Raw genomic sequence first — 14,301 nt, forward strand, 5'->3', positions numbered from 1 at the left:
CATCAGGAAAGACATGTTACTCAGGTCGACCCACATGAGAGTCAAAACCAGCAAAACTTATGATATGTAATATGTGAGGGCATATAAAGGACCAGGGACCTGAGAGTAGTATCTATTGGGTTCTAAGATGGCACATCTTTTTAGAAAATAAGAATGCCCATCAACAAGAGCCAGAGCATTAGTTAGTAATAGCAGTGGGCATCAAGTTCAAAGGAAACAGTTAAGGATAGAAAGAGAAGACCAAGGGTGATGTAATGAGAGCCAAGAGAAGAGAAAAGCATTTTAGAAAGTAGCCTGGGAAGGAAGAGCATACACCAGAGTCTGCATTCTGTGAGTTCCCTTATGTGTGGTTATAGGGGCTTGAAGGAGCTAGATAAAACGGATGGGAGAAGTGGTAAATGATTGAACCCAAGTTGTAAGACAGGTGTATTTTGAAGTAATGGAACATGAATTCCAGGTCTTAACAGATTTCAACAATTATAGGTCCATCTGAGTCATTATAAGAAAAAAAATTTGACAATTAGAGCGCTGTGAAAATAAAAACCAGCTATTCTTTTAGTTTACACTTTAATGTTCAAATAAGGGATACACAACCACATATTGGTACAATTAACAAATAAATGTAAAAATCTTTTTAAAGACTGAACTTATGGTGAGTACAGCATAATGTAGAAAGAAGTTGAATCACTACGTTGTACACCTGAAACTAATGTAACATTGTGTGTCAAAAAAAAAAAAAACTGGATTCAATAACTTCTGAGGTATCTTTTAATTTGGAGAATTTGTGACATTAGGTTTTGTGTTTATCTAGTATGTAAGATTGCTCCTTTGTAAAGATATTAATATTATGATACCATATACTTTATTAAATAAGATTCAATACGAATAAGCAAAGAGCTGTTGTTGATTACTTACTGTAAATGAGAGAAAAAATGAAAGAGAAAAGCACAGGGAGTAAGAGATTAGATCTTACCACAGAAGACTTAAGTCATCAGCTTGTAGCAACAAATGTAAAGAATTTACCTGCTTAGATATTGACTATATTGCTTATCAATTACATGCTCTTTATAATAAAGTGACTAACTTAAACACACACACATGAATTCTACATGTAAAAGCTCTAGAAGGAGGCAAAAAGGATGGGACAATTTCCTAATATAATTAACTTTGAAGTACTAAAGATTTTTCAAAGTTATTACTATTAGAAAAATTCACAGAAGAGACATTTATTTAAAAGATTAAAGGGCATAAAATGAGGTATCAAATGCTATAAAATATTTGAAAATGGCTTATTGAATATTTAATAGTATTATTATAACTACTTCCTAAGGAGAATAAACCAAAAGATTTATCAGATGTATATTATATCATTTTTATAGGATGCTATCTATATTTATGATTAGATCTCCAAGATATAATGAATTAGTACACTATAATAATCATTTGAATATTTTTTTGTTTTTAAAATATTGTATTTATATATTTTTCAGAGAAAGAGAGAGCACATAAGCAGGGGGAGTGGCAGGCAGAGAGAGAAGGAGGTTCCCAGTAAGCAAAGAGACTGATACAGGGCTCTATCCTAGGACTGTGTTATCATGACCTGAGCTGAAGGCAGATGCTTAACCAACTGAGCCACCCCGGCATCCCATATTTTTCTTTATTTTTAGCAGTATTAATAACTGCCTTTTTCTAAACCAATAAGACTCTGAGGGCTTTTTTTCTCATTTTCTTTTCTATAAACAGCATTAATTATTAATACAGGAGTACTATGTTAAATTAAATAAATGAGATAATGCCTATAAACTTCTTGGTACATGAGTTGTCTTGGACTAAGCACCATGTAAGAGCTAACTGCTCATAACTAAAGTTTAAAATTATATAATAAATGTTTCAGTCATAAAAAAACTGTACTTATATTTAAAGAATAGGAAAGATTAAACATTTAAAAAATAATTGGGTACATTCCTTCATACACTTAAGAAAGCAGCATCTAAACACATAGTAGACCCAGCATCTTATATGTAAATGGAATTATTTCCACTTGTTGAATAAACAGAAATATCCATGCATAACTTTTTTAAAAACTAAGAATTTTAAGAAAATAGCATATACCTTACATCTAAACTGTAGTTTTATACAATGTAACTCTTCATGATCAGAGGGTTGCAGTAGCTCAGTATTGTTATTATAAAGCTGAGTTATTATATTGTAGAAAATAATGACAATGACAATAGTAATTATTATTTGGTGAGCCATCTACTATCTGCCAAATAATGTATCAGGCACTATATATCTGTATTACCCAATTTGGCTCACATCATAATTTTTCTAGGCAGAATTATTATTTCTATTTAACAGAGAAAGGAACTAAGGCTCTGAGAGATACGACTGGCTCAAGATTTCACATAGAGTCAATGACTGACTTAATTAAATTTAACTCTGCCTGACACAAGCACCTTTAAAACAACATGTTAATAGAAAGTACTGATTGATAGAATGCAGAAAAACTACAATATTGATTATGTGAAGAGCCATTCAGATTCATCATGGTATTCTGATTATGTTGTCCTTGCAGTCCATGCCACAAAGTCAAACAGTAAATGATTGCTCTTAAAACTTTAGTAAAAGACACCCAGATCAATGCACTCTACAATAATGTCTTTGTTTTCATAGCAGTGAGCAAAATGAATATACCTATCACAAGTTCCCATGCTATTTGGACATTTCTCCAAGAATGTGGAGTCAATAGAGTATTAGTAGGTCAAAGTCTAGAAAATAAACTTCATACTTGTTGAAAAAATGATTGAAACACAGAGGTTATAAACTACTTTTATGCAAGATTATAAATAATTTAACTGAAAAGATAAGTGTTTGGCAAATGATTATTTCCTGAAAATTTCCACAGATGGCAGTCACCATGGATGCCAAATAATCACAAGAAGTACCTAAATTTTAGGAAACAAACTTAATTTACTACCCTAAGAGCTCTTCAGGAATTGGCTAGAAAATTAAATAAAACATTCAGTGAACATAAATCTATAAGGAAAAAGAGACAGACACACAGAGAGAAACTGAACAACTTTGTCTAAAATACATTAAAAGAATAATATTTGGGCTAGAATATTTGCTAATTCAATTTCTTAGTTGGATTGAATTTAATAATCATTTTTAGTCCCTAAAGAAATTACACTGAAGAAGAAACATTTGAACAGAATATTAAGAGGTACTTATTACCAGATCACATAATGGACAAATACCAATAGTTCATCTGGAAATAAAATGCAATCTGAACTATGATTTTATTATAAACATTTTACATAATTTTGAATTTGATATCTTTTCCTTCATAGAAGGAATCCACCTAATAAAATGTTTACCATTATACAGAGGATAGCATCAACATAATAAAGGAATAAAAACATAGATCTCTGTTTAAAATTTTAAAATTGATGATTTTTCATCTGTTGCAGAAGAGGAGGCAAATACCTAACATTTTTCTAAAAATAGCTAGAATTAACAAATAAGTAAGACATGAAAGAAAGTGATGACCACATAGGCCATATTAAAATTACCACATACAATTTCCACTTAAAAAGAGTTTAAAGCTTATACAAATTGTCCAATAATGTATCTTTTCTTTTAAAGAACTTACTTTAAAAAGAGGATAATATATATTTTATCCTTTAAGTTGCTTTTATTTTTATTTTTTTATGCATACAGGTTGTATTTCATAAATTTTTTATAACAAATAAGTGAAAAAAATCCAAATACCTTCATAAATATGAGTAATTAAGTGAATTATCATTCATTACAAAATGTCAGGTGGACTGTGAAGGTATTTACAAGAAGTTCATAGTGTGAAAGATTCTTCCAATGTAATATTGAGTAGAAACCACAAGATATAAACAGTCTGTATTATGATAGAAATTCTCCAAAAGGACATATATACATAGAAAAGTATCTGAAAAAAGTACAGTATATTTTTTTAAAATAATGCTTCCTTGAATTTAAGTTGCTTTTAAATAAAAACAGTCACTTACTGGTAGATAAGAGTTTATATGAGAATATAGAAAAACATCTAATAACTTCATTTGAGGTCGATACATAAAGAATTAAAAACTATGTGGTTAGATTATATAAAATGTGTAAAGCACACAGATCACGAAACATTCTTGGCACTCAAGAAAGTTAAATTATAAATACATAGGAACAGAATGAAAAATAGAATCAGGTAATAATACAAGAAACAAGGTAGATAGTACTAGGAAGGAAGTGGTATAAATGTTAAAAATTAAGGGAGGGAGATTTCTTCCTGCATTGCTCTGAGGCTTCCCCTCCCACTGTCTCTAAGTATAAACAACTATGAAGAAATAGGAAATTGGGGAAAATATATCACACAAATGTTTCCAGGCATTGGACATCCAGGCAGCACAGACCCATGATTCCTGAAAAAGGGGATCAATGAGATGATTTTTATAATTTTCTAGTTTTCTGCCTGGAGGCAATTTCTGGACTCTGGTACATAAAAGGACAAATCCAAAATCTGGTTGGAGGAGGTAGAGATTGAAGTGGAGGGAAATAAAGATGGCTTGAATTTGTGAAGCAAAGAATCAAAAAGAACCTGTAGAAAAACAGCTCTAGAAATCTGTATAAAGGTCCCCTTGAGTCTTTAGCCACACACTAACCTTCATGTTTGTGAGGTGAGACTCCACAAGAAGGAAGGAAAGAACAACTATCTCAGAGCTATAAACCAAACAAATCCCAGAATTTACACAGGGTTCAAGAATCTAGCAAGTGAGAGAGGACAGAACTTATGGAATCATGGTATATTTAACAAAGATCCCCAAACAATTATACCTCAGAGTAAATTCTAGTAAATAGAGCTTACATGTCAACCTCTACAGGAATAAACTAAACCTCAAGTAAATTAACTTTTTGCTGAAATAACTTTTGCACTTCTTAAAGAAAGACAGCAAAATCCAGATTTTCAAGAATGGAATATTCAGAATATCTAGCATTGAATAAAACACAACTAGACATATAAAGAAGCAGCAAAATATGATTCATAGTCAGAATTAAAGTCAGCAGTGTTGCAGATCCAGAAATTTCAGAAATGAGGGAATTAACAGACAAGCCTTTATAATAGCCCCTATAAACTGGCTAAAAGGAAAACATAAAGATAGGAGATAAGAAATTTGAATACAAAAAAAAACTTCTAAAAATTAAAAATACAATATCTGAAATGAAAATTTACTAAATAGATTTAAAACCAAAGTAGACATTAAAGAAAAAAGATAAGTAAACCTGAAGATAAAACGACAACAACAAAAAACTACCCAAACTATAGGATGGGGGGCAGGAGAGAAAGAGACTGAAAAATAACAGATTAAGGAGTGAAATGTGGAAAAGAATCAAGCAGGTGAAACACTCGTGCAATTGGAAGACCAAATGGGAAGGAAAGAGAAGAAGGGGACAGAAATTATATCAGAAAAATTAACGCTCAAAAATTTTACAAAGTTTAGGACAATCAAATTAACAAATCCAAGAATCTTATCAAATTCCAAGTTGAAAAAATATAACGAAAATCGGACCCAGGCACACCAAATTCAAATTTTTGAAAACCTTTAAAACAAAATCTTGAAGAATGCTGAAGAGAAAAAGACCTGTTTAATATAAGAGAAGAAAAACAAAGAATCATGCCAACTTCTCTTTTGTCCATCTGGGAGAAAAAAACCTGTCAGGTTCAAATTAAATACCAAAGAATTAAAATGAAAGTAAGATATTTTTCACACAAATAGTAACTGACAAAGTTTTCTGCATATAAGAAATGTTAAAGGAAGTTCGTTAGGCAGAAGGAAAGTAGTACCACATGGAAAGTTATATCCATACAAAGGCATGATGAATGTCAGAAACAGTAAATATGTGAGTAACTACAAAAGACACATTTTTCTTATTTAAAAATTTTATTAAAAATTAATTATTAAAAACAATGCATTTCAGAGTTTGTAGCATACAAATTAAGTCTATGCAAAAATAAGACAAAGAATGGAAGGAAGAAGCAGGGAGGTTATCAATATATGGGTCTTATATATGTAAAGTAGTATGACTTAGGACATATATGTAAGTGGTATGACAGTAGATGGTGGTAAGTTATATAAATATTTAAATACTGTAAAATCACTATAAAAATAACAAAGTTATATAGCTAATGAAACAAAGATGGTGATAAAATTAAATTCTTTTAAAAATACTAATTCCAAAATAAGACAAGGGAAAAGAAGGAAAAAGAATAAAAACATGGATAAAAAGATAAAACAAGGGACACCTGGGTGGTTCAGTGGGTTAAGCCTCTGCCTTCAGCCCAGGTCATGATCTCAGGGTCCTGGATCGACCCCAGATCAGAACCTCTGCTCAGCAGGGAGCCTGCTTCCCCTCTCTCTTTGCCTGCTGCTCTGCCTACTTATGATCTCTCTCCCTCTGTCAAATAAATAAGTAAAAATCTTAAAAAAAAAAAAAGATAAAACGATACAACATAAAGCAGGATAGATTGTAATCCCAAAGTATTTTGTTATATTAAATATAATTGTCTAAACATTCCAATTAAAAGGCAGATAATGTAAGATTATGTTAATAAAGCAAAAGCAAGTTACATGTAGTCTATAACAGAACACACTTTAAAAGTAAAGACATACATAGGTTAAATGAAAAAAGTATTTGAAGAGATTTGTTACTCAAACACTATTCAGAACAAACTGGAACTCAGGCAAACTAGAATTCAGCAAAAGGAATATTTCTAGTAATAAAGAGACATATTCGATCATGTTAAAATGATTAATTCTTTAGGAAGATACAACAAAACATAAATGTCTGCACACTGTAACAGATTCTAAATAGATAAAGCAAAAATTGATAGAACTGAAGGAGTAGACAAATCTACTGTAGTCTATGTTATAGCCTGTGATTTCAGTACTCCTTTTTCTGTAACTAATAGTGCAGGTGGAAATAAAAATATTCAAAAATAATACTGTCAACCAACTCCAAAGAAGAGCTACAGAACAGAAATTCTTTCCAAGTGTACAGAGAATATTCACAAGGATATATTCTATGCAGTGAAAATATTTGATACATTTAAGGGAGGTGAAATAATCAAATATTTGTTTTCTGATTACAATGGAAAAAAATTAGAAATCAATAACAAGGAAATCTAGAAAATCCCCAAATAACTGGAAATTAATCAATTATGTTTTTGAATAGAGCCCATGAGCCAAAGGAGAAATCTCAAGGGCAATTCAAACACATTAAGAAATGAATGAAAATGAAAATATAGTATATAAAAAATTGTGGGATGCACTTATATCAGTGCTTAAGTGGAAATTATTTGTACCTTTAAAGATTATATTAGAGAAGGAAATATGTTTAAAGCACTAATGATCGAACTTTCCACTTTAGGAAATGATAAAATGAGATCACACTAAATAAAAAGGAAATAAAGGGAAATAATAACAAAACAGAATGTGTTGGTAAATTAGGGAAAAAATGCAGAAAATTTAATAAAACTACAAGTTTATTCTTTTCAAAGAATAAGTAAATTCTTCAAAGAATAAATAAGTAAATAAACAGAATTGATACATTTCTAGCAAGGCTGATCAAAAGTGGAAAAAAGAATCTACATTACCAGTAACAAGAAGACATCATTAAATAATGAACAGACATTAAAAAGATAATCAAGATCAATATGAACAATTTCATGTCATTAAAATTGACAAATTAGATACAATACTTAAATTCCTTGTCAGATACAAATTAATAAAACTGACTTAAGAGAAAATACAAAATCTTAGTAACCCTATTTCTATTATTTTCTTTAAAAAAAAAGAACATACTGTTTTCTGCCACTACTCTGATACAATAATTGGTATCATGAGCAGTATTTTGTGACGGGTTTGCTCTCATATAACTGAGCAGACTGATAACCTGCTAAGACAATTTTCAATTTTTTCACTAGAATGATGTGAAATGAATTAGTGATTGATCACAAATCACTGAGTGATCCACTGTCTTTGGCATTTAGTTTTTATGGCAAAAAAATGTTGATTACAAAATTATGGAATGGGATTACTGCTTCTGACTACCTTGGAGAATTTACACAAAGATAAATATATGTCCAAAATGATGAACACTCCAACACATTCTGTTTTGTTATTATTTCCCTTTATTTCCTTTTTATTTAGTGAGATCTCATTTTATCATTTCCTAATGTGACAATTCATGTCACAGATGGATATGCAGAATGTTAATATCAGCCTTAAAAACTCCCTTATTTGTAGTAGCATAGGCCAGACAAAGCTAAGGATCAAACTCAAGTTCTAACTGTAGGAGATACAGAGTTGAACTGTTAGTAAAAGGGACTACTTGCCAGATCTTTCATGCTAATGGAAGAAAACTTGTTGGGAAGGAGTGGAGCCACAATAAGGGATTTAGACACTGGGCAAAAACAATCAAAGCTGAAATTTTGAATTTAAAAATCCTCCTGAAATGTTCTTGTCAATGGAAGCAGTTCCTCAACTTCAGCTCACAGAACCTGTCTTCTTTTCAAAGAAAGGTTTCAGTGACTTCACTTCGGGCAGCTGCCTCAAAACAGTAGCTGATTATTCTCAGGCTCCAACATCACCATTACCCTCCATTGCCTCCTAATAATAATGAGACTTATACTTCAGTATCAACGAGAAACAAAAGTGTATAGTTCTTTCCAGAAAGAGAAACTATATATACTGAAGGAGTTGCAGGATCTTCGATAGCTTCATTTGGCACGTGCCGAGGGGGTGTTGGGAAATAATCTAAGGAGGGTATAGTAAGAACAAGAAATTGTGACATTGGGCCAGGCCAATACTATCAGTGTGGGAGTATTAACTGAGGATTCTGGATGAAATATGAAATAAAGCTCCTACATGTGGTGGGGATAAATCTGAATCAAGTTACCATTGGGGTTTCACCACCCCTTAACTTAACCCTGGACTTAAATCAGTTTATAGACCTACAACATACTAACTTAGAAGGAGGTTTGGTTATTTTGAAAAACTGCGATACGACAGTAAGTATACACTGTAGATCTTCACAAGCTTTCTTCAGAGGGTGCTCTGGCCATCAATCAAAGTAAAAACAGCTCTGGAAAAAACAAAACAAAACAAAACAAACAAAAAAAAAACAAACAAAAAATCAAATTACCTAGACCTTCAGCATAATCTAAGATACAGATAAGATTATGACTGAATTAACAATCTGTAAAGAGATGGTGACTATAGATCTTCGAATTTCTTCTACATTGGGAATGAATGTTCTTCCTTCCTTCCTCCCTCCCTCCTTCCCTCCCTCCTTCCTTCCTTCCTCAGTGGTTTAAGCATTTATTATCTCAGTTTCCATGAGTCACAAGTCTGGGTACAGACTAGCTGGGTCCTCTGCTCAGAATCTCACATCAAGTTTTCAGCCAGGAGTGGGCTCTTATTTGAGATCCAGTTTCCTCCTCTAAGATCACTGGTTGTTAGCAAGATTTTTTCTTTCCTTCCTTCCTTCCTTCCTTCCTTCCAAAATGAGAGAGAGAGAGAGAGAGAGAGAGACTTGCATGAGCAGGGGAAGCTGCAGAGGGAGATGGAGAGAGAGAATCTCCAGCAGACTCCCTGTAAGTGTGGAGCCTGATTTGGGGCTCCGTCTCAGGACCCTGAGACCATGACCTGAGCAGAAAAGAAGAGTCAGATGCTTAACCGACTCAGCCACCCAGGTGCCCCTAGAATGCATTTTTCTGAAGTTAATCAAAGGACGAAAATAGAAACTGACTGGTAAAGAGAATAGTATCAGAGGAGCATTCTCCAATCCACTTGCTCTCCTCTTCCTTGTTGCACGCTGAGAAGATAACCTCTGTAGACTATATAACATGCGGTCTCCTCCACCCTCTAGAGTCTACCTGGGAAGTAAAAGGATAGTTGAGAGCAAAATGTAAGAAGTAGATCACTTATCTCTTGGGGTACCTTCTGCCTCATTGTAGTTTTGCCAGTGGCTATTTCCCTCACTGAATGCAGCTTCTCTTGAATAGCCCCTCTCCCTGTAGCTTGTCCTGGATAGTACCATTTGATTTGCTTATCTCTGGGCTTTTTATTTCCTTCACCCCTGTACCTACTTTGCTGGATTCTTTCCTAGAGTCTTCAGTTAACCTTTATTTAAATAGCAAAATATTTAATTTTTAAAAAGTCCAATTTATGTCTTTTTTTCTTTTTTGGAGTACATTTTTTGTATTATATCCAAGAACTCTGCCTAGCAAAAGGAAAAAAAATCTGCTATGGTTTCTTAAGAAGTTTTATAGTTCTACATTATATACATAGGGATATGATCCACCTCAAGTTAATTTTATATGAGGTATGAGGTATATATCAAGGTTAATTTAGTTGCCTATGGATATCTAATTGTACCAGTACAACTTGTTGAAAACTATCCTTTATACAGGATACTTTTTTTTTTTGTAGTATAAGAGACTCACAATGATTCCTAATTATTCATTCCCATCCTTTGAACTTTTGTGTCATGCATTCTACTTTTACGAATACCATAAAAACACAATATTTTGTCACTGTTTATCTTTACTTAAATCCTGTTGATTGTACAATGTGTTTCCTGCCAGGAAACTGATACTGTATCCAAGTTCTCCTTTTCTCTAAGACTGCACTGTCCAATACATTAGCTACTAGCTACATGCGGTTAAACAAATGAAATTAAAATTCACTTTTTCAGTTGTACTAGCCACCTGTCAAGTGCTTAACAGCCACATGTGGCTACTGATCATCTCATCATACACAGAACATTTCCATGGTCTCAGGAAGTGCTGCTGGACAGCACTGCTGTCAAAAAATGTCTGTGGTGGGCACGTATTGCTGGGTATATTAAACCTTATTATATCCCATCTTCTTTGTATTGATCTATAGTGACATTATTAAGTGATAAATTTAGGGTTGCTTGAATATGATACTTGGAGTAATTTTTTTAGTTTACTTTAGGATTTGTAGGTAGCAGCCATTAAAGTCCTATGAGAAATGTATAAGGGATTTCATAGTTTCAAATGCTGTTTTTAAATCCACAGATATTCTTTAAATGCTCTATTTCTCACAGATATAAGATTTTAAAAAGAAAACTATATCTCTCTTGACTTTGTATTCTTTTGAGAAAACAATTCTTGGGGGCGCCTGGGTGGCTCAGTGGTTAAGCCTCTGCCTTCGGCTCAGGTTGTGATCTCAGGGTCCTGGGATTGAGCCCCACATCAGGCTCTCTGCTCAACGGGGATCCTGCTTCCCCCCTCTCTCTCTGCCTGACTCTCTGCCTACTTGTGATCTCTGTCTGTCAAATAAATAAATAAAATCTTAAAAAAAGAGCAAGAAAACAATTTTTGAAACAGTATCTTCTTTTCCTTTCTGATTTCTACATTTCATAGGGATTTTACAAATGACAACTGAAAACCCTTGGAAAAGCAAAAACCAATTAGAGGATAATATGCAATTTAAAACAATATATAATAAGACATATGTTACTGTTTCCTCTATTTTCAAACAATAATATTTCTGACTATTCTTAATAATCTTTTATTAAAAAATCCATTTTAAATTTAGAATTTGATTTTTACTGAAGTATTGTTGACCATGTTACATGAGTTTCAGGTGAAAAACATAATACATATTATGCTGTACTCACCAGAAGTGTAGCTGCCATCTGCCACCACACAGTGCTATGCAGTCCCCAAACAGAATATTATCTCACTGTAATAATAAATTAAAGCATCTCCTAGGACACAAGTATTCCCCCCACCAAAGATGGCTTTTGGGGAGAAAAATGAGAATCCAGCTTGTTGTTTAAGAAATTTGGAATAGAAGCTTATATATTTTTTTCCTACTGTTCTGTAACCTTAAAATGCAATAAAAGCATTTTTAATATTCTTCCTAAAACTAAACTTTATTCTTATCATAAACTCTGTCAGTGAAGATGAAAAGCTGCTCTCCAATAACTTTGTATAATAATCTGCCATCTATGTTTTCATCCTTCTTCATGATCAAACTACCTGTTTACAGAAACATTTTCTGTGAAAGGTTCATTTTAATACAAAAGATTCACCCTAATCATAAACAACATGCCTGAATGTGATGACTTTTTATTACAATTAATAAATTGTAATAAATAACTCATTAAAAATGGGTTATTACATCTAAAATGAAAAAAAGATGTTCAAATTTAGAGATAGTTTGTTAAAAGTACCTTTCTCAAAAATCTCACTTACTTTTAAAAAAACAACTGAAATATGTATAGGAGGCACAGTGATTCCTCTCTGGCAAATATGCTAAGGAGTCAAAAATATGCCTTGTAATTTCACCTTAGTTTCCCACTTTTCCATATGTTCCATTGTTCATTTTTGCATCCAATTTTAACACATTAAAATGTGATTTGCTATTCATCAGCTTCATGAAAAATGACTTCAGAATAAATTCAAAATACCAAGTAGAACAGAAAATCTTTTTCAAGTTAAGCACCCAAAACAATTATACAATAATTAAATAAGTCTGCATTGCAGAACAGAAAATCTTTTTCAAGTTAAGCACCCAAAACAATTATACAATAATTAAATAAGTCTGCATTGCCTAAATTATTTTTTGCTTTGAAATATGCTAATAATATCATAAAAATAGTTACCAATACCAACAAAGAATAATAATAATAAACTTATATTGAGATCCTAGTACATACCAAACATCATGCTAAGGTCCTGATTTGCAGTATTTAACCTTCACAAAAATTCTGTGAGATAGGCAATGATACTAATTCTATTTTCCAAAGCAGTAAACAAAGTTTCAGAGTGATTACATAATTAGCCTATGATTTTACAGCTAGGATGTCTTAAAACAGATATAAACTCTAGTTGTCTAACAGCTATGTGTTTACTTTTTTTATCCCTGCTCTTCCAAACTCCAGGTATCACTTAGAAAAGCTGCCTTTTTATCTCTTTTGAGGCTTCAACTCTCTTGCCCCATTTCTGGTGACCAGACCCTAGTTGTCATAACTGCTTTTGCTACTGTAGAAATCATAGATAATTTAGCTTGATTTTTTAAGTCCATTTAGTAATCACAAAATTACAATAAATTTATGTTGCATAGTCAAAAATTGCAAAGACTTTTATTTAAGTACTAATATCAAGCAGGTGCAAGAATTCAGGGAAGTGGGACCTTGGCTATCAATTCCTGGTAGTAATTAAAGTTGGTAAAAAAAAATTTCCCAGAGGGAAATTTTATCTGAAATCTTTTTTGGGGGGAACCCACAATTTTTTTTTTATTTTTTATAGATATATAATATATTTTTATCCCCAGGGGTACAGGTCTGTGAATCGCCAGGTTTACACACTTCACAGCACTCACCATAGCACATACCCTCCCCAATGTCCATAACCCCACCCTCCTTCTCCCAAACCCCTCCCCCCAGCAACCCTCAGTTTGTTTTGTGAGATTAAGAATCACTTATGGTTTGTCTTCCTCCCAATCCCATCTTGTTTCATTTATTCTTCTCCTACCCCCTTAACCCATCCATGTTGCATCTCTACTTCCTCCTATCAGGGAGATCATAATCTGAAATTTTTAAAAATAGTTTTTATCCTTTTATTCTTACAATTCTACGTCTGGAAATCTTTCATTACAAGTAAGTTCACTGTGTTTGGGTTAGAATATGAAAACAAAAAACAAGCATGCTAAATGTTAACCAATAAGAAGATTGGCTCAAAAACTATGCTATTTCAGTTAAATAATGTAATATGCAGTTATTACAGGTGAAGCTCTAAGAGAATATTTTATAGCACAGTTAATGCCAAGAGAAAAGTGAATTCCTCCAGATGGACTATAGGAATGTTTCTTTTTCATTTTTGTGTGTTATAAATTGTAGCCAAATATCTAATTATTTGTTTTTTGAAATCAAAACTAACTATTCAAAAATTTTGTTCCCATGATAAGAACTTTTTTTTAATGAAAGGATCCTCAGCTTTGTTTCCATTAAATCAAATTAGATAAGATGACAAACAACACATCTTCAGATAACTCCCAAAAGTGTGAAAACAACTGAAATGAATGAAATCTAGATATAGTGGTTCGGAATTTTTTAAAAAATTCTTAAAATCTTAGCATATAGTGTAATATCAGTTTCAGGTGTACAATACAGGGATTCAACACTTCCATACAACATCCGGTGCTCATCAGGACATGGGAGAATCACCCAGAGGATCTTGCTCAA

At 32.5% G+C, this 14,301-nt stretch overlaps 1 protein-coding gene across 2 annotated transcripts in view; it reads right to left on the minus strand.

The window, feature by feature from the left end:
* Window positions 1–14,301, minus strand: part of MARCHF1 (membrane associated ring-CH-type finger 1) — an 863,493-nt gene that overhangs the window by 477,830 nt on the left and 371,362 nt on the right. The gene's annotated exons all lie outside the window — the stretch shown is intronic.

Source organism: Lontra canadensis, unplaced genomic scaffold, assembly GCF_010015895.1.
Source record: "Lontra canadensis isolate GAN:19392208 unplaced genomic scaffold, GSC_riverotter_1.0 scaffold1, whole genome shotgun sequence".
Lineage (NCBI taxonomy): Eukaryota > Metazoa > Chordata > Mammalia > Carnivora > Mustelidae > Lontra > Lontra canadensis.